General features: G+C 39.3%; 1 pseudogene across 1 annotated transcript in view; it reads left to right on the top strand.

Moving 5' to 3' along the window:
• The first annotated feature begins 368 nt into the window (after positions 1 to 368).
• Positions 369 to 20378, top strand: part of LOC115892041 — a 21336-nt pseudogene continuing 1326 nt past the window's right edge. Inside the window, exons 1-14 of the transcript XR_004056059.1 lie at positions 369 to 480; positions 6466 to 6653; positions 8051 to 8162; positions 8443 to 8530; positions 10064 to 10148; positions 11700 to 11805; positions 14304 to 14410; positions 14521 to 14637; positions 15051 to 15211; positions 15330 to 15577; positions 15686 to 15864; positions 19105 to 19297; positions 19977 to 20135; positions 20287 to 20378. The exon at positions 20287 to 20378 is cut by the window's right edge and continues 66 nt beyond it. The product of XR_004056059.1 is annotated as a 3-hydroxy-3-methylglutaryl-coenzyme A reductase-like (transcript). The remainder of the gene's footprint in view (positions 481 to 6465; positions 6654 to 8050; positions 8163 to 8442; positions 8531 to 10063; positions 10149 to 11699; positions 11806 to 14303; positions 14411 to 14520; positions 14638 to 15050; positions 15212 to 15329; positions 15578 to 15685; positions 15865 to 19104; positions 19298 to 19976; positions 20136 to 20286) is intronic.

Here is a 20378-nt window from a genome sequence, read left to right on the forward strand (position 1 = left end):
ATTTAGGATCTCAACAGTTTAAATGGGTAGGCATATCCAAGGTAAACAAAGAGAACATAAGCAGGAAGGTAAAAAGGTACTGAGTGTGACTGAAAAAGGGCCAGTTACTCCTGGTTGAACTGTAAGGTTCACACAGGAAAGTACAGATACGTCAGAAATGTATGATGGGGCCATATTAGTGGTGACAGGTTCTTTCTTTAATCCAGTAGACAGTGAGAAACGCTGATTTGGGTCTATGGCATAATAGGAAGTAGTATGCCACATGCTGCGTGTGGGAGTTGTGCAGGAGAGATTGGAAAGTGCATGTGTCTAAGACTGGGAAGACCAGTTTGGAGAGGCTATTGCACTGTTTTAAGTAAGAGATAATAAAGCCCTGCACCAGGTGGGGAGCAGAAGGAACGCAGAGAAGACGCAGGAGAGGCACATTTCAGAGAGAATCCAGCATGAAATGGATGTCCCACACAAGACAGAGAGATGCAGGTAACCGGAGCCATTTACACTAACGGGTAAATCTCGGGAAACCGCTGGTTTAGGCTACCGGCCAGTTATAGGTTTGAGGTGCTCGTCGCTGCCACCTTCCCTTTTTTATACTCCTCTTTTTTTCATGGCCGCCTCCACTTCTCTCCATCTCTCCCGCGCTAGTAACTGAGCTTTCAGTCATCGACCTGACCCTGCGTTTTCCCTCACGCTCCAATTCTGCTTCCTATAACTGCCTCCCACTGTACTCTCACAGTCAGGATGACCACGGGTCAGGCCCTGGGGCTGTGGGACACTCCACCCGCCAGGTCCCCTATCGCCTTCGCCTAGGCAGCTGCCATGCTTGCGCCCCCACGGCTCTAGGGCCAATAGGCAGGCCCTACTGCTGGGACTCGAACGGCTATTGGTTGGCCGAGCCGTGGTGAGAGATGGTGCGGTGCCTGTTCTTGGCCCTGCAGAGAGCTGTGGGCGGTTGTTAAGGCGACCGTTCGTGACGTAGCGCCGTCAGGCCGAGCAGCCCCCAGGCGATTGGCTAGACAATCGAACGATCCTCTTTTATTGGTCGAAGGCTCGTCCGGCTCCACGCGTGCGTAAGGCTAGGGTTCCTTCCGCTCCGTGTCTCCGTTGACTGGAGACGGGCGGAGCACCGGTGCCGGGGTTCGGTGGCCTCTAGTGAGATCTGGAGGTGAGGCGGGTGGTGGCCAAGAAGCGGGGCCGGGGCGGCGGGGAGCTGGGCGAGATGAGTGGGAGTGGGGTTTGGGCTATTTTGGTGGCAATTCTGGAGCTTCCCTCGGCCCTGGGAAGTGGCTGCCGGCAGCTCCTGCGGACCTGGAGGGTGCTGCGGTTGCACTTTGTGGTGTGGCGGCCCGGACCCGCGGGGACTGCAAGGAATGTCCTTGAGGCCCGGCAGGCCGAGCGGCGACCGGCACCAGTGTCGGAGGAACCCAGGGTCCCGAACTGGGCTTGAGAGGCGGGCGGCGGTCTGGCCTCTTGGTGACTGCGGTCATCATCTGTGGACCCGCGGGGCGTAGCCGCGTTCATCGGCCCTGTTCAGAGTAAGCAGTGCTGGCTGCATGGTCGCGATAATCGGGGCGGAAAGGGTGTCAGGCAGGGTGACCTCGGAGACCCCTGGATTCGAGAAATACTAGGGGTCTGTGGGGCTTCTGGGTTGTCAGCTCGCAGGGCAGACGGGAGAAGCGCGGCTGCTGGATCCGGGCATTCACGCCCAGGAGCTGCTGTTCGTTCGCGCCTTTCTTTTACGTGACGGGAAAGATCTCTGTAAATGCTGCTGACTAACTTAGAGCCATAAAGAACCGTGGATTGGTGTAGATGTGTCCGGTTATTTACAGGAGAACGGCTTGAGAGGATGCGGAACCCAACGTGGGGATTCGCACAAGGACTCAAAAGATTCTTCTTTTTTTTTTTTTTTTTTTTTGATAAGGGGCGTAGTCTCTTTGGTGCTGATGTTGTTTTAGGAAAAATGTACCTTGTAGAAAGAAATATAGAAGAGTTAATTTCTGCAGTAGGAGGAGGTCGATGTACTCCATTCTTAAGTAGTCGTTTGAAATATTTCAGGATTTGAGGATATGCCTTCTTAGACATGGTCCTGCAGAGTCGTAGGAAACATTTATTTCTGGGCTATACTAAATGTGCATGATTTCGGCGTCCCACAAGGTAGAGAATGTACTTTTTGTTTACTTATGAATTTATTTTCGTCTCCATGCAATGAAAGGCATTTTGCAATTTAGAGATAATCTAGCAAAGGCCTGGACAGTACTTTGGGCATAGACTGGATTTTGCAGGCCTGCTTTGTGGTGTTCTTCCAGAACTTATGATAAACTTGGTGGTCAAGACAAATGGGAATTAGTAACATGAAGGTTAAACAAAATTGCACATAGGTTACAGCATTAACATGAAAATTGTCAGGTGTTTGGGATAAACATTTCAAGATAAGTCTGTGAGTATGCCTAGCATCCACACACTCTTTGTATTATTCCTTTATGGTCTAGTTTCTAGACCATAGATAGCCACATTATGGAATCACGTGGTCTACTTAGGTTGACCCATGTGAAATTGCCAGTATTTAAAATTCAGCTAACCTACAAAAATAGCAGTTTCGTATGATTCCATTTAATACTTACCTTTGTCAGAGAACTTTGGAGCTCTAGCTTCGTAAGTGAATGAAGAGAAGAGATATGACTTAAAAACAGCATGTAATAGAATGTGAGCTAATTGGGTATAGAATCCAGGTTTCCCGATTGCCAGTGCAAGATTTTTTTTTTTTTTTTCTTTCTTTCTGGAATACCAGCTTGAACAGCAGAATGCTAGATCCTGTTGGGATTGAAAATGACTGCCATATAAGACGCAGTTCTTGCCTTCAAAGAGACAAAATGTACACATTTAATTAATTTGAGAACACTATAAGATAGTATATAATCAAATACTGGAATGTCAATGCAGGCGGAGTGCTGAGTAGGAGGAAGTAGGATGCCGAAACATCCTTTTCTGCAGTTGGTCGTGGTAGGTGGTTTCTGTAGCAGATTGGATTGACATTTAAGCATTATCCATTCTTTTAAAGAATCTGTAAAACGTTTGCAGCATACTTTTTAGTCTGAATAAGTAAGGCATACCTTGCCTATTTGTTTTGTTTATTTAAGTGAAATTAATTTTTATTGCAGTGTTGCATAAATACTGTCAACTCAATTTGCAGGAGCTATCCTGTAGCCTGCTTGTTCCATTTGCAACTGCTGATGAAGGTGGAAGATTGGATTCTATGGCATGTAAATGCTTTGCATAATCACAGGGCAATGGGGAGGATGTTCATGAGAAATGAGATTGTTTATAATTATGGTTGCTTTTGACACACCCTTATAAGATTGCTCAGTTTGTTTCCAAATAGGTGGGGTTTTCTGTGTTTAGGGATGGCTGACAGGGTCATGTGTAATTTTTTTCCTTGAATATGCAAAGATGACTTTACACCTAGGAAAAAAGTCCCAGAATTACAATGCCACCATAAAATCTTTTGAGGGAATACATAATGTGTCTAATGTATAATTATGGGTTTATGATGTTAAACCAATTTGTTCACAAGTTAGTGTTCCTACAGGGTTGCAGCTAAGATTTTAATTCAAATGAATTAACTTTTTAATAATAATGAATCTGATTGACATAATGAGGAAAAATCTGAGCTGAAGTGTTTTTTTGCAGGGAAAGAGGGTTAGAAATAATTTTGACCTAATTTTGAAACACATAGTTAATTTACTTTCTGGAACTTCGATGCTAGTTGATCCTGTAGAACAATTGGTAGAGTTGTGTTTTAAATGTAAGAAAGAAATTGTGTGATAGAATACCATCATGAAAATCTAGCCTTTTACTTTTAGTGAGTCTTTTGGTTATAATTAAGTAGGGTTCTTATCTAAGATTTGATTAAAGATTTCCAATATTTTAAGTCCAAGTACCTGCTAATTTAATAGAAAGTATTTTGTTGCTGTTGTACATTTTCCAGGATAGTTCCAAGTTGACTGTCTCTAATCTGAAGATCTGAAATCTGAAATGCTCCAAAATCTGAAATTTCTTGAGCACCAACCTGACATTCAAAGGAAATGCTCATTGCAGCCTTTGGAATTTGGATTTTGGATTTTGGATTAGGGGTGCTAAGCTAGTAAATGTAATGCAGATATTACAAAATTCGAAAACATCCCAAATCTGAAACGCTTCTCGTCCCAAGCATTTTGAATAAGGGATACTCAACCTGTATGTAAAATGTTTCTCCTTCCCATACCCCATTAATATGTTCCCTGAATGCTCTACATTTAGCCTTAAACTAGAGGGCATGGGTTACATCCATATCTAGGTGCCTTTAAAAAAAGTCATCTTTAGGTCTGTTTCAAGATGTGTCATAAAACACATGCTACTATAGTTTAAGAATTTAAGCCAGCATTTGTTGAGCAATGCTATGTGTGAGTGCAAGGTGCTGGAGGGTAAATTGATGAATCAGACTCAGGGTGGAAGGTTGAAAAAGCATGAGTAAACACAGGCAGGTACACGCCACATTTATATTCCTTTAGGTACCTACAGCTTTTTAAAACTGTGACCCACAGTAGGAAATACATGTTAATTTAAAAGCCAGACACACACTTACGTATGTATAGTTTCTTGAAACCTAGTTTTAAGAAATAATACCTACCCATACTACCTGGCTTACCCAACAGCTATTTTTTATAATATTGTTTTCTATTTAATTTTATTTAAAAATGTTTGTTCTGGCTGGGCGCGGTGGCTCACGCCTGTAATCCCAGCACTTTGGGAGGCCGAGGCGGGCGGATCACAAGATCAGGAGATCGAGACCACGGTGAAACCCCGTCTCTACTAAAAATACAAAAGATTAGCCGGGCGCGGTGGCAGGCGCCTGTAGTCCCAGCTACCCGGGAGGCTGAGGCAGGAGAATGGCTTGAACCCAGGAGGCGGAGCTTGCAGTGAGCCGAGATCGCGCCACTGCACTCCAGCCTGGTGGACAGAGCGGGACTCCGTCTCAAAAAAAAAAAAAAAAATGTTTGTTCTTATTGATGAAATTGATGTCATGATCTAATTGATCCAGTTGTTGTGGATCAACGGTTTGAAAACTATTCAGCTAGTGGTGTAGTATGTCTGAAATGTAGAGAACATGGAGTGATGCAGTGAGAGATGACACTTGATATTTGCTTTGGTTCCTTAAAGCTACTCTTCTTTTTTTTCTGTCTTTCCCCTAACCCTTTATAAATAGATAAGTGCTTTGTTTCACTTACTTGATTGCCTTTTTATAGTCTGTCTTCAACAGATGAATCACTTTCTTAGTTATTACTAAATGTGAGATTCATTTGAATTCTTGCTAGAGTGGCAGTTAATGAGCTTACTTTTTAAGTCTTTTTGGTTGATTTTTGCAGGTTACTAATATGCTTTATCACAGGCATTAATTTTAGTGAAAGAAGTAAGACTTGCAGGTTTATTTGTGGAGACCAATGGTAATACAAGATTTTTTTCAAAATCAGAATATCAGAATTACTATTTAGCAAACAGGAAATTTAGTCATGGTAGTCACTAGATGAAAATCTTGTATATGTTCTATTGGGAATTTTTTTGAATGCTATATACAGATACTTCAGCCAGTCATCCTCTTCTACTGTTCTAGCTTTTCATTAGTTGTGAAAGTTGGGAGCTTTTCACGTCTAATGCTTTTCTACTGGTCTTCTAGCACTATTGTTGATGATTCTGCTAGAAGAAAAGCAGCCACCACAGCAAAATTCTTACCCTGTTTTATTAATGTAGAAACATCTATCAGAAAAGACTTTTTTTCTGTTGACAGCAATGTTAGGAAGGTTTTATTAAACATCCTTTTGCTAGTGACATTCTGCCATGTTTTATGGAATGAAAAAGTACAAGAGGTCCCTGCCCTTGAGGATCTTATAAACTAACATGATTTATAGCAGGACACTCAACAAGTAGATTCTTTGGTGTTTACCTTTTGTGTAATCAGAATGTAGATGATCAAGAAGATACTTAACATGCATTTCATATCTAGGTAATTAGAAAATGTGAATAGCTGTTTCTCACTTGTGTTTTCTGCTTGATTGCTCTTCTACTTGCAAGGCTCAGGTAATAAGGTTGAGCTACTTACCTGGTTTGATCTTAAATGTTTGAATTCATACAAATTTTAAGAAATGGCTGCTTTAAAGTTGGTTGCCAGTGAGTAGTAAAGGATTTATTGTTTGAGTGAAGAAGTAATAACATAGTTCTCTTAATTTTATAATTATTTTCCAGAATTATAAAGAATAGTATCAAATAGTCATATGTATAGGACACTGTGCATACAAAGCAGGGTTTATAGCATACTTTTCCTTAAAATCTTTTCCTAAAACTACAGTGAGCTGTATAGCACACTTTTCCTTAAAATCTTTTCCTAAAAATACAATGAGCTGTATACTAAGTGTTCACACTTGATATTCCTTCCAGGATCCACGGATTCTGTATCTACAATGTTGTCAAGACTTTTTCGAATGCATGGCCTCTTTGTGGCCTCCCATCCCTGGGAAGTCATAGTGGGGACAGTGACACTGACCATCTGCATGATGTCCATGAACATGTTTACTGGTAACAGTAAGATCTGTGGTTGGAATTATGAATGTCCAAAGTTTGAAGAGGTTAGTGAAGTTAATTTGATATTGACTAAAGTAAATTACATTTTCAATTTCTAAAGAGCCCTTAAGCCCTTATATGGGACCACATAATTTTTAAAAGTTATGAGTAAAACCTTTTTTTTTTTTTTTTTTTTTTGAGAGGGTGTCTCCCTCTGTCGCCCAGGCTGGAGTTCAGTGGCACGATCTGGGCTCACTGCAAGCTCCGCCTCCTGGGTTCACGCCATTCTCCTGCCTCAGCCTCCCGAGTAGCTGGGATTACAGGCGCCTGCCACCACACCCGGCTAATTTTTTGTATTTTTAATAGAGACGAGGTTTCACTGTGTTAGCCAGGATGGTCTCGATCTCCTGACCTCATGATCCACCCGCCTTGGCCTCCCAAAGTGCTGGGATTACAGGCGTGAGCCACTGCGCTCGGCCGAGTAGAATCTTTAGTATGTAGGAACTTACCTCAAATTTCTGTTTATATGGAATGCACTGGAAATACAATATTTTGCTTTCTCTTCACAAATGAGTGTAATTGACTTTATTTGAGAAATACATCTTTTATAAGTAACTAATAGTCAAAAATGAGTGTGGGCCAGGTGTAGTGACTCATGCCTGTAATCCCAACACTTTTGGCGGCCAAAGCAGGAGAATTGTTTGAGCCCAGGAGTTCAAGACCAGCCTGGGCAACCCGGGCAATAGTAAGACCCAGTCTTTAAAAAAATTAAAGGCTGGGCGCGGTGGCTCACACCTGTAATCCCAGCACTTTGGGAGGCCAAGGCAGGTGGATCACGAGGTCAGGAGATCAAGACCATCCTGGCTAACACGGTGAAACCCATGTCGCTACTAAAAAATACAAAAAGTTAGCCGTACATGGTGGCGGGCGCCTGTAATCCCAGCTACTCAAGAGGCTGAGGCAGGAGAATGGCGTGAACCAGGGAGGCGGAGCTTGCAGTAAGCCAAGATCGCACCACTGCACTCCAGCCTGGGCAACAGAGCAAGACTCCATCTCAAAAACAAAAACAAAAAACTTAAAAAATTATCTGGATGTAGTAGCATGCACCTGTAGTCCTGCTACTTTGGAGGCCATGGCAGGAGGATCCCTTGAACCTGGGAGGTTGAGGCTGCAGTGAGCTGTGATTGCAGCACTGTACTCCAGCCTGGGTAACAGCATGTAACCCTGTCTCAAAAAAAAAATTGCAGTGATGTATTGGCTTACCACAGTGGTTTGATTAAAAGTTGGATTTAATTTTTGGTATGCATGTTTGATATTTTTATTGGACTTATAGTGTGCTTACATTTATGTTCTCATGACAATATATAAATGAATTGCACATGCAAAATAAAAATTATTAGTTTTGATTTCTTATTTTAAAAGTCAGAGCTATTGGAATTTCCTTTTCTTTCTCTCCTATTAGGATGTTTTGAGCAGTGACATTATAATTCTGACAATAACACGATGCATAGCAATCCTGTATATTTACTTCCAGTTCCAGAATTTACGTCAACTTGGATCAAAATATATTTTGGGTAATAGTTTTACATGTTTAACTTCTGGTGTCATTAAATTTTTGATGTGCTGTAGAAATAAACCTGTTCATTCAAATCATGTATTTGGAAATATGTGTGTTGCTGAAAGTGTGCTGCATGCATTTAATAGTTTCCTTATTATTGGCAATTAGACATTCTGAAATTTGAGACCTTAATAATTTGGAGAAAACTAGTATTATCTCAGAATACTGTTTGAGACTGTTATTATTTGTGTAGTAAAGGATAAAGGTTTTTCAGTATTGAATTTTTGTCATTTTAGGTATTGCTGGCCTCTTCACAATTTTCTCAAGCTTTGTATTCAGTACAGTTGTCATTCACTTCTTAGACAAAGAATTGACAGGCTTGAAGTAAGTATTTAAAACCTAAATATACTTTCTGTCAACATACATTTTTAAAAACTTTTCTTCTCCATGCTGCAAAGGCACATTTTCAAAAGTTAAGAAAATAAGGGGAATTTTTTTGTATAATTTTACTATTAGCTAATTTTCATAACTAGTAACATTTTGGCATATATCCTTTTCTACTGTTTTTATACTTAAAGAAAATATCTGACATCATATATATTGTTTTATAATTTCTTTATGCATAATAATTTATCAACATCTTTCCCTGTCCCTTTTTTTTTGAGACGGAGTTTTGCTCTTGTCACCCAGTCTGGAGTGTAATGGCACGATCCTCGCTCACTGCAACCTCCACCTCCTGGGTTCAAGCAGTTCTCCTGCCTCAGCCTCCTGAGTAGCTGGGATTACAGGCACCTGCCACCATGCCCATCTAATTTTTGTATTTTTAGTAGAGACTGTTTTTCGCCATGTTGGTCAGGCTGGTCTCCAACTCCTGACCTCAAGTGATCTGTCTGCCTTGGCCTCCCAAAGTGCTAGGATTATGGACGTGAGCCATTGTGCCCGGCCTCCATGTCCTTAATGTTAAACTAAATTGTTTGTAACGGCTGTATGTATTCTCTTCTGTCTAAACATCTTGTAGTTTATTAATCATCTAATGTTGGACTGTTAGGTTATTTAATTTTTTTCATTAATAACAACTCTGTGATGAATGTTTTTGTAACTACATTTTTGTTCATATTCATAATCATTTTCTTCAGATACATTCCTAGGAGTGAGACAGTGGTTTTTTTTTTTTTTTTTTTTTTTTTTTTGAGACGGAGTCTTGCTCTGCCGCCCAGGCTGGAGTGCAGTGGCCGGCTCTCAGCTCACTGCAAGCTCCGCCTCCCGGGTTCACGCCATTCTCCTGTCTCAGCCTCCCGAGTAGCTGGGACTACAGGCGCCCGCCTCGTCGCCCGCCTAGTTTTTTGTATTTTTAGTAGAGACGGGGTTTCACCGTATTAGCCAGGATGGTCTCGATCTCCTGACCTCATGATCCGCCCGTCTCGGCCTCCCAAAGTGCTGGGATTTCAGGCTTGAGCCACCGCGCCCGGCCAAGACAGTGGTTTTACTTTTTTTTTTTTAAGAGCTTTTTAGTGCTATCATTGCCAATTTAGTTTCCAGAGAGTTTGTTTAGTTTATCCTTCCACAGGTAGTGATTAATGAAAATTTTTATATATTCCACTTTTTTTCCCTAATGGTAATCCAAGGAGGTACTTTTTACCAAGGATGATCTTTTGATACAAAATTATCAAAAGGTGTTTAAATGTAAATATACTTAAATTTTAACATTAAAAATATTTTTAACAAATATTTTGAGCAACTGTTATGTTTAGCTTTGAGGATGCCGAAGAAATATAGGGTATACCTTTTTGTCTGCAGAAAGGTACACATACTACAGGATCATACAATATAGAGGGGGAAAGTTTTTTTCTAAGAAGAATTTTTTTTAAATCATACTTTTTCTCATTAAATTTATCTGATGATTTTGTTCTTTTCCAGTGAAGCTTTGCCTTTTTTTCTCCTTCTGATTGACCTTTCCAGAGCAAGTGCATTAGCAAAGTTTGCCCTCAGTTCCAACTCACAGGTAAGTATTATATAAGATAGGAATGTGAATAGTATTCCTTTTTTCAGTTTACATTAATAGGAAGGATTAATAGAGTTTCTTCATAGTTCAAGATTTAAGAATTGCACAGAGTTTTAAGTTTAATTCTCAAGTCCCAAGACGGGTCTCCATAAGTGCCCCAGGAACAGTCCCCTCTATCTAACAACTCAATTATGATTCTGTAGCTACTGGAATTTGGAATTGCCTCCATTTTTCTTTTTGAAAGTTTTCAGAAATTATGGTAAAAATTTTTGGGTAAATAAGAGTGTTTTCCTAGTGAAACACATCAGAGAGCAGAACAGGATCTAATGGACGAGAACCCCAGGGTTGGTTGATTGATTGATTGATTTGAGATGTAGTCTCACTCTGTCGCCCAGGCTGGAGTGCAGTGGCGAGATCTTGGCTCACTGCAACCTTCTCCTCCTGGCTTCAAGGGATTCTTCTGCCTCAGCCACCCGAGTAGCTGGGATTACAGGTGTGCACCACCATCCCCGGCTAATTTTTGTGTTTTTAGTAGAGACGGAGTTTTGCCATGTTGGCCGGGCTGGTCTTTAATTCCTGACCTCAAGTGATCCACCCACCTCGGCCTCCCGAAGTGCTGGGATTACAGATGTGAGCCACCGTGCCTGGTCAGACTTATTTTTAAATCCCTTAAATTAACACTGGCGTTATTTCCTATTTTAAGTTTCTTCTTAATGTTCATTAGTCACTTTGAAGAACCTAACCTTTTTAACAATATTATATCAGAGCATCTTGAGTATAAAATAGTACGCAATTCTGCCCTGATTATTTATTGATAATGTGTATGATCATTTGAACATGTTAACAAGGAAATGAGTTTGGTTTTATTAATACTAATATGATCTCATAAAAAATTTGCAACTAAGCTTCTGCCATGGTAGGCAAAAATATAGAATGTTGTAGGATTTAATTATGTGGGATTTAAATGACAGAGTTAATGCACGACCTCAAAGGAATATTCCTAAGAAATATCTTATTCAGTGGAAAGGGAATCAGGGCACTATACGTTCTTTTTTAAAAATTTGGCTGGGCGCAGTGGCTCACCCCTGTAATCCCAGCACTTCGGGAGGCTGAGGCAGGCAGATCACCTGAGGTCAGGAGTTCGAGATCAGCCTGGTCAATGTGGTGAAACCCTGTCTCTACTAAAAATACAAAAATGAGCTGGGCATGGTGGTGGGTGCCTGTAATCCCAGCTACTCGGGAGGCTGAGGCAGGAGAATCGCTTGGACCCACGAGGCGGAGGTTGCAGTGAACCAAGATCGAGCCATTGCACGTTGCACTCCAGCCTGGGAAACAAAGTGAGACTCCATTTCAAAACAGAAAAAAAAAATTCATTTTTAAATCCGTCATATTACCATTATACTTTCTATCTTGAATACCTGTTAGTTTTATCATATTGTATATTTTACTCTTTGAATAGTAATTTGATATTAATATGAGCCATAGGATGCTCTAACATTTAGAAAAGTTATTTTGTCCCTTGCCCTCATTGATATGTTTGATCTGTTTTAGGATGAAGTAAGGGAAAATATTGCTCGTGGAATGGCAATTTTAGGTCCAACGTTTACCCTCGATGCTCTTGTTGAATGTCTTGTGATTGGAGTTGGTACCATGTCAGGTTTGTAGGCAATTTTTGCCATATTTTAAAATAGGTATGTCACTAAAGAGGAAAAAGAACATCTTGGATTTGTATTATTTATTGTTAAATTCTGACTTTTAAATTACTCTTAAAATTTTTTATTATATTTGTGATATTTTTGTTCATTTGCTTTCTTTTGTTTGGTTTTTTAACCAACATTACGTTCCAAGGTTGGTCTGCAAGACACCTTCTAGGCCCTGCTATTACTTAGACTCAAGTGGTGACTTGGTTTTTTGTGTTTTAATTATCTGTATGGAGAAAAGAGTCAGGAATTGGACAGATCTGAGTAAGATTCACCTAATAAGGTGATTGGAAATATTTAATCCAATAGTAAGCAGTACATCTCAACAAGCACCCAGCATTAGCTTCAACACGTTTCTTCATTCTTAATTTGGATAGTAGAGAATTAGATATTAATATCAAACATAGGACTTCATTATGTAGAATAAAAATTACAGCCTGGCATGGAAATTTGCCAGAAGAAATATATTATGCTGTGTGAAGGTCTCCTAATCATTAGGACTATATTTTATGGCTTTCTCATAAAGACCATACTTAGTTAACTACTGTGTATTTCCTGGTACCTTAGAGCCCTCAATGAGATGCCTCATTCTTTCAGAAGTAAATTATCTAACTTTTAAGGGTGTAAATTATTGTCGTTAGTTTAGGCCTTTTCAGTGGATAGTATTTTAAAAATGTAATATTGCTTCTAACTTTCTGAGAGTAAATTATTATTTAGTTATTTCTTCTTTTATTCAACAAAGATTTTATTTAGCAGATAAAATATTTTTTAATTTTAAAAATTTACTTACCTTAAAATTTACTTTTGGGAGTACAATTTTATGAGTTTTGATAATGACATAGTCATGTAACCACCACTACACTCAAGAAAAAGTGTTGATAAGGTGAAAATGTACTTGTATGATTTTATTCAAGCAAAAGAATATGTGAGGAGAGAATTTGCCAGGAAGTAATAGTTGGGCCATGAAACCATGGGGTTATTTATTGAAATAATAATGATGTGAAAAGCAGTTGGGCGATGAGTTTTGTCATGATATGGTCAGAGAAGTAGACAAAGGAAGTGATTAGATTTGTGGTTGGAGAAGGCAGTGAGACATTTACAGCTATACAGAAATGGTGTAATTAGAGATTTGGGTTAGGGTAGAAAAGGACAGATTTAACACATAGTAACTTGGAAGTAACCCTTTGAAAAAGCCCGTACAAAAAGTAGAAAGTCTTAGCTTCTTGGATACATGTGGATTGGTGCTGTTTCTTTGTGTATAGAGAGACTTATCTGGGGACACAGTAAGGAAGAATGCCTGGAGAGCATATGGCAACAAGATGAGTGAATATTGTGCAGAGAGAAATAGTAGATAGTCAAGTCATGAAAGCATTGGTCAAGTATGGTTTTGATGGCCTCAAGTTTGTAAAGATATTCAGTTACCATTTAAAATGTAGTTTGATTTATAATGCTTTTGTTATTGTGATTGTGTAGCCTCTTGAATTTCCACATTTGAGGGTAATTGTGGAATTTAAAAAAATACAATATATGCTTGTTCTAGTCAGTCAAATGATATCTTAAAATTTAGGAAATAAAATACAACTTTGAGTTTTTGTGAGCAGTTTTTATAGGACAATTTAAATTTATGTTTCAAAGCATTGTTATGTTTGACATCAGAAATATGTTTTTATTATGCTCAAGTTTATTTGTAAAGTGAGAGAGAAAGATTTGGTGGTAATCTAAGGTCTCTTAGCCTCTATAATTTGGTTGTTTTCTATTTGAGATTACCAAATGATACCTTAAGCATTTTGTAGTGGAATATGTTTGTTAATTTTTAATCTTGAGTTGCCATTTTGTATTATATCATTTTCCAAACAGATCAATGAAATAACCAAAATTATAAGAACTTCAGTAGCCATCATAGAGGTTATATTGAAATTAGAGTTTGTTGGTACACAAAAAATAATTATTTTGATCTTATATCAGGACTGGCATAACTGGCAGGATATTCCACTTATATAAAAAATCCTTGGTTAATTGGCAAATTGCTTTTCTCCTAACAAGTGGGATTAGATCAATAGTGTAACTGGGGTTTTGCTCCATTAGAGTAGCCTGCGCTCTCCTTATTTCATAACAAGGCACTACTGCTTGACAAAAAGGAATTGGAAACACATATGTTTATGTTGTGTATTAAACACTACCATTCTGCCTGGCATTATGATACTGGGGACATGGGAGAAGGCAAGAGCTTTGCCCTTGAGGGACTTAGAGTTCTGTACTTATTCCTGCTGTCCCCTAAGGCTTGGCATCACCTCTGAGTTGCTAATTCTATTTCCAGTAAATGGCAAGGAGCTTAATGTATTGATGTTTTCATGTATTTGTCTACCTGCAGGAAGGCAAATATATCCTTGTGATACATGCAGCATCAAAAATACATACACTTAACTAGTTATATCTTTAATTTTTCTCTAACCAGGGGTTCGTCAGCTTGAAATTATGTGCTGCTTTGGCTGCATGTCAGTTCTTGCCAACTACTTCGTGTTCATGACTTTCTTCCCAGCTTGTGTGTCCTTGGTATTAGAGGTAAGACCAGTTCTTACATATGGCACTAGTAGAAGAGTAGTATTTCTGCTTACATCAGTTTACCTGAACAGAATCAATACCTTCTAATGTCACACTGACTTAATTTGTAGCTTTCTCGGGAAAGCCGCGAGGGTCGTCCAATTTGGCAGCTCAGCCATTTTGCCCGAGTTTTAGAAGAAGAAGAAAATAAGCCAAACCCTGTAACTCAGAGGGTCAAGATGATTATGGTAATGACATAGTTTTCTTCTCCTTTTAGTATCCTCACTTCCAATCTCATTCTTTTTAAGATTTATTATTTTCTACAATTTTTGGCCCATTCAATGATATTGCACCCCCTTCTTCCTTTTTTTCTTAATGTGTTCATTTCTTTGAGGCTCCTGGTCTTTATTAGCCCCTCTCTCCTAAACAAACTTTTTAAGTTCCTCCACCTTATCTCCCTTTGAAAGCCTGTTCTTTGGGATGTTTTCAGTAGTTCAGGGGGGTCACTACTTTATTTAGTTGCATAGCAAACTTGGGGCTTTTTTTTTCATGGTAAGAGGAAGCTATGAGAGATAATGGCTGGTTGTCTGTTTGCTAGGGATAAGACATTTAAGTTCTGTTGATATGCAGAGGACACATTATTTTTAAAATTTTATTTCAGTCTCTAGGCTTGGTTCTTGTTCATGCTCACAGTCGCTGGATAGCTGATCCTTCTCCTCAAAACAGTACAGCAGATACTTCTAAGGTTTCTTTAGGACTGGATGAAAATGTGTCTAAGAGAATTGAACCAAGTGTTTCCCTCTGGCAATTTTATCTCTCTAAGTAAGTTAACTGAAATCTACTTTGTGATATATTAATCATAGTACTCTATGCTAATACAAGTTTAGATTGTATCCTTTACGTTTCTGAATAATATTTTAATTTGCTTTATTTTATTTAGAATGATCAGCATGGATATTGAACAAGTTATTACCCTAAGTTTAGCTCTCCTTCTGGCTGTCAAGTACATCTTCTTTGAACAAGCAGAGACAGAATCTACACTCTCGTTAAAAAACCCTATCACATCTCCTGTAGTGACACAAAAGAAAGTCCCAGACAACTGTTGTAGACGTGAACCTGTGCTGGTCAGAAATAACCAGAAATGTGATTCAATAGAGGAAGAGACAGGGGTAAACCGAGAAAGAAAAGGTAACTTGTTATTCTCTTCACTTTCAGTCCTTCATTGCTTCTTCAAAAAGTAGTCTGTTTTCAAAATTATGTGCCGTGTTGTGAGATTTCTTTTGATCTCTTGAACAGTTGAGGTTATAAAACCCTTGGTGGCTGAAACAGATACCCCAAACAAAGCTACATTTGTAGTTGGTAACTCCTCCTTACTTGATACTTCATCAGTACTGGTGACACAGGAACCTGAAATTGAACTTCCCGGGGAACCTCGGCCTAACGAAGAATGTCTACAGATACTTGGGAATGCAGAGGTGAGGACGATACATAAACTCCAACGTGGCATTTTTCATTACAAAGGAGCTTTTTCAAGGAAGAAAAATCTAGTATCTGCTGAACACTACAGCTAAGTTCTGGGCACCATGTAACATAACTAACAGATACTATCTTCTTTCTTTATTTCCCACAATCTTGAGAGGTAGGTAGAATTATCTGTTTTTTAGATGAGAACGTTGAGGCTCCAGTATGTTTAATTTCCCCGAGTAGTACATCTAGGAAATGGTAAAGCTCATAGCAGGGTCCAAGATTTTCTGACTCCAGAGTCAAAACTCTTTCTAGTTTATTACTGTTTATCATAGAGATGAGCGACTGCTGTATTCTCATAGGTGTGTTGAGGCCTAGAAAGAGTTTAACACAGAGACAAGTTTCAAAGATAGAAGAAAGTTTTTGTTTTATTTTGTAAGCTTGATACCCATGAGGAAGCTTGCTTTTGTTTTTGAGATTTGAACAGGGTCTTCTACCTACATGACCATATCAATCTACTCATGCTTTCATGCATATAATCATGTTCCATCCATGTCTGCTTAATATGGTTAATTCTTTCTTTTAAATATATTTTAATACATTTATTGGTAAAATGTAATTTTTCACCAGTTTTATTGAGGTATACTTGACAAATGAAATTTTATTTTATTATTATTATTATTTTGGGAGACAGAGTGTCACTCTGTCACCCAGGCTGGAGTATAGTGGCACCATCTTGGCTCACTGCAACCTCCACCTCCCAGGTTCAAGTGATTCTTGTGTATCAGCTGGGATCCCGAGTAACTGGGATTACAGGCATGTGCCACCATGTCTGGCTAGTTTTTGTATTTGTAGCAGACATGGGGTTTCACCATGTTGGCCAGGCTGGTCTCAAACTCCTGGCCTCAAGTGGTCTGCCTGCCATGGCCTCCCAAAGTGCTGGGATTACAGGCATGAGCCACTGCACACCCGGCCTACATTCTTTAATCATATACTTTTTAGCTGAACTTAGTCATTGTTCTTTAAACACAGTTCCCAACTCTGGGTTTCTATTGTTTTTGTCATCTGACGTGCCTCCCCATCTCCAGGTGCTCACACCTTCAGGGCAAATGCTAGCACCTATGAAATCTATCTCAATTCTGCCAAACAGAAGTAACCTTTCTTTTCTGAAGCATCCTTTATATAGAGACTGCATTTTTAATGGCAGTTGTACTTTGTTGCTTATATCATATTTAGATGAATATCTCCATTATTAGAAATCAGGCTCTTAGAAGGCTAAGTCCATGTCTTGAGAAGGCTTTGGATTTCATAGGTGCTCAGTAAACTTTAAGAGAATGAATGAATTTGCACTGACAATACATAAACCAGCTAATGTTTATCTTACTATTCTTTTGAAAAATTAGACTAATATTAGTGTTTGCAGAGATCCTTGAATAAACCCACAGGTAGTAGTCACAAAAGTGAATTACTGGTGCCAGTTTTGTGGAGAGTGGTGATTGTGAATGTGTGTATATATGTGTGTATGCATATGTTTGTATATCACCACCACAAGCAGAGTCAAGAGACAGCTAATAAACTAAGAGAAAATATTGGCAATTTATATTTAAAGGCTAAAGGGCTAATCTGTAATATATAAAGAGCTCCTGCAAATTGATGAGACTAAATTTTTATCTCATTTTTTAAAAGCAGATAATATAATCAGTCTATTGTCAGGAAAAATTACATATGGCTCTTAAAAAGTGAGAAGGTGATTAACTTCATCCTAAGAGAAATGCAAATTAAAATTATACTTGAGATATTTTCACTCATCAGATTGGCAATAATCCCAAAGTTTAATAACACTCTCTATTGAGGTTGTCGGGAGAAGTCTTTTCTGGTTTTTTTTTTTTGTTGTTGTTTGTTGTTTGTTTCTTTTGAGAAGGAGTTTTGCTGTTGTTGCCCAGGCTGGAGTGCAACGGCGTGATCTTGGCTCACCGCAACCTCTGCCTCCCAGGTTCAATTGATTCTCCTGTCTCAGCCTCCCAAGTAGATGGGGTTACAGGCATGCGCCACCATGCCTGGCTAATTTTTTTTTTTAGTAGAGACGGGTTTCTCCATGTTTGTCAGGCTGGTCTCGAACCTCTGACCTCAGGTGATCTGCCCGTCTTGGCCTCCCAAGGTGCTGGGATTATAGGCATGAGCCACTGCCCCCAACCTGGAAAGGTCTTTTCTTACGTTTGGTGAGAAGGCATTGGACAGTGTTAATTCAAATTAATAAATTTGTAAAAAGTATAAACATTTATAAGATTATAAATGTTCATACCCTTTGGCCCAACACTTGTGTGAATTTATACCCATATATGTGCGTGTGTGTATGTGTGGTGTGTGTGTATATATATGTGTGTGTGTGTGTGTGTGTGTATTTATAATCATGCATAAAAATCTCTGGATGGATACACAATAAAACAGTGGTACCTATTTATGTGTAGGTAGCAAAGAACTGGGCAGATGGTAGACAGAGATGGGATGAAGACTTTTTGTTATATCTCTTTTAATATTTAGTTTTTAAACCATGTGCATATCTTGCCTGTTCAGGATATTATAGAAAGTTTACTAGAGTTTAAACAATAGCGGTTACATCTGACACACACTTGAAACCTTGCTAAATTCACATTTATTTTTCTTTTTATGGTGTATTAGCGCAAGCCTGTCTTTGTATTGTAAAATCTAATGATATGGTATTTATGTTTGTTTGGCATTTTTGTATTAAAATGAATTGTTATTTTGCGGAGGTATCTTTTTTTTTTTTTTTTTTTTTTTTTTTGATATGGAGTCTTACTCTGTCGCCCAGGCTGGAGTGCAGTGGCCGGATCTCAGCTCACTGCAAGCTCCGCCTCCCGGGTTTACGCCATTCTCCTGCCTCAGCCTCCCGAGTAGCTGGGACTACAGGCGCCCGCCACCTCGCCCGGCTAGTTTTTTGTATTTTTTAGTAGAGACGGGGTTTCACCGTGTTAGCCAGGATGGTCTCGATCTCCTGACCTCGTGATCCGCCCGTCTCGACTTCCCAAAGTGCTGGGATTACAGGCTTGAGCCACCGCGCCCGGCCCCGGAGGTATCTTTTATTTAAAAACTACAGTGATTTAATTTAAAAATTACATTATTTAACTTAGCATTGTTTATTAAATGGTTTATAACATGAAATACAGTCCTTCAAGCCTTCTGTTTCATCTCTCTCTCTAACCCCAATTTCATTTTTTTCTCCATTTCTTTAGAAAGGTGCAAAATTCCTTAGTGATGCTGAGATCATCCAGTTAGTGAATGCTAAGCATATCCCAGCCTACAAGTTGGAAACTCTGATGGAAACTCATGAGCGTGGTGTATCTATTCGCCGACAGTTACTTTCCAAAAAGCTTTCAGAACCTTCTTCTCTGGTACCTACCTTACAGGGATTATAATTACTCCTTGGTATGTTGTTTTCTTGATTAAGAGAAGTTTGCTTTGTATGTTTTTAATTTTTTTCTTTTCTTGATTAGTTTCATGTATGTACATAGTTTTATAAAACATTTTCCTTTTAAATCATTTTACCCTAATTTTTTATTCTGCTTATGATGTAGGTCATAGAAATTAAAAATATTTTTCCTGTTTTTATAGTCATTACTCAAAGATTTTAGTATTTTAAACACTTTTTAAAGGTAAATTAAAAATTTTGTTTAAAAAGAATACATACAGGCCGGGCGCGGTGGCTCAAGCCTGTAATCCCAGCACTTTGGGAGGCCGAGACGGGCGGATCACGAGGTCAGGAGATCGAGACCATCCTGGCTAACACGGTGAAACCCCGTCTCTACTAAAAAATACAAAAAACTAGCTGGGCGAGGTGGCGGGCGCCTGTAGTCCCAGCTACTCGGGAGGTTGAGGCAGGAGAATGGCGTAAACCCGGGAGGCGGAGCTTGCAGTGAGCTGAGATCCGGCCACTGCACTCCAGCCTGGGCGACAGAGCGAGACTCCGTCTCAAAAAAAAAAAAAAAAAGAATACGTACATACTAAAGGATTATGTTTGAAGATAGTTTATTAATGACAAGTTGAGATGAGTTTTTGTGCATTTTACTATATAGATTTTCATTTGGTGCCTGACTTTACCTTGTAGGTGATGGGAGCTTGTTGTGAGAATGTTATTGGATATATGCCCATCCCTGTTGGAGTAGCAGGACCCCTTTGCTTGGATGGAAAAGAATTTCAGGTTCCAATGGCAACAACAGAAGGTTGTCTTGTGGCCAGCACCAATAGAGGCTGCAGAGCAATAGATGTAAGTTGGCATTTATATATTTGCCAGTTTTAAAATACATCATGGGCAAGACAATGAGAAGAGTTTTAAGGACAATTAGTTGATACCTTTTAGGTCAAGCATGAGCATTTTTGGGTAACATGTGCTTGCTTCTCTAACATATACTGTGTAGCTTGGTGGAGGTGCCAGCAGCCGAGTCCTTGCAGATGGGATGACTCGTGGCCCAGTTGTGCGTCTTCCACGTGCTTGTGACTCTGCAGAAGT

The sequence above is a fragment of the Rhinopithecus roxellana genome, unplaced genomic scaffold, assembly GCF_007565055.1.
Source record: "Rhinopithecus roxellana isolate Shanxi Qingling unplaced genomic scaffold, ASM756505v1 contig4653, whole genome shotgun sequence".
In the NCBI taxonomy this organism is placed as follows: domain Eukaryota; kingdom Metazoa; phylum Chordata; class Mammalia; order Primates; family Cercopithecidae; genus Rhinopithecus; species Rhinopithecus roxellana.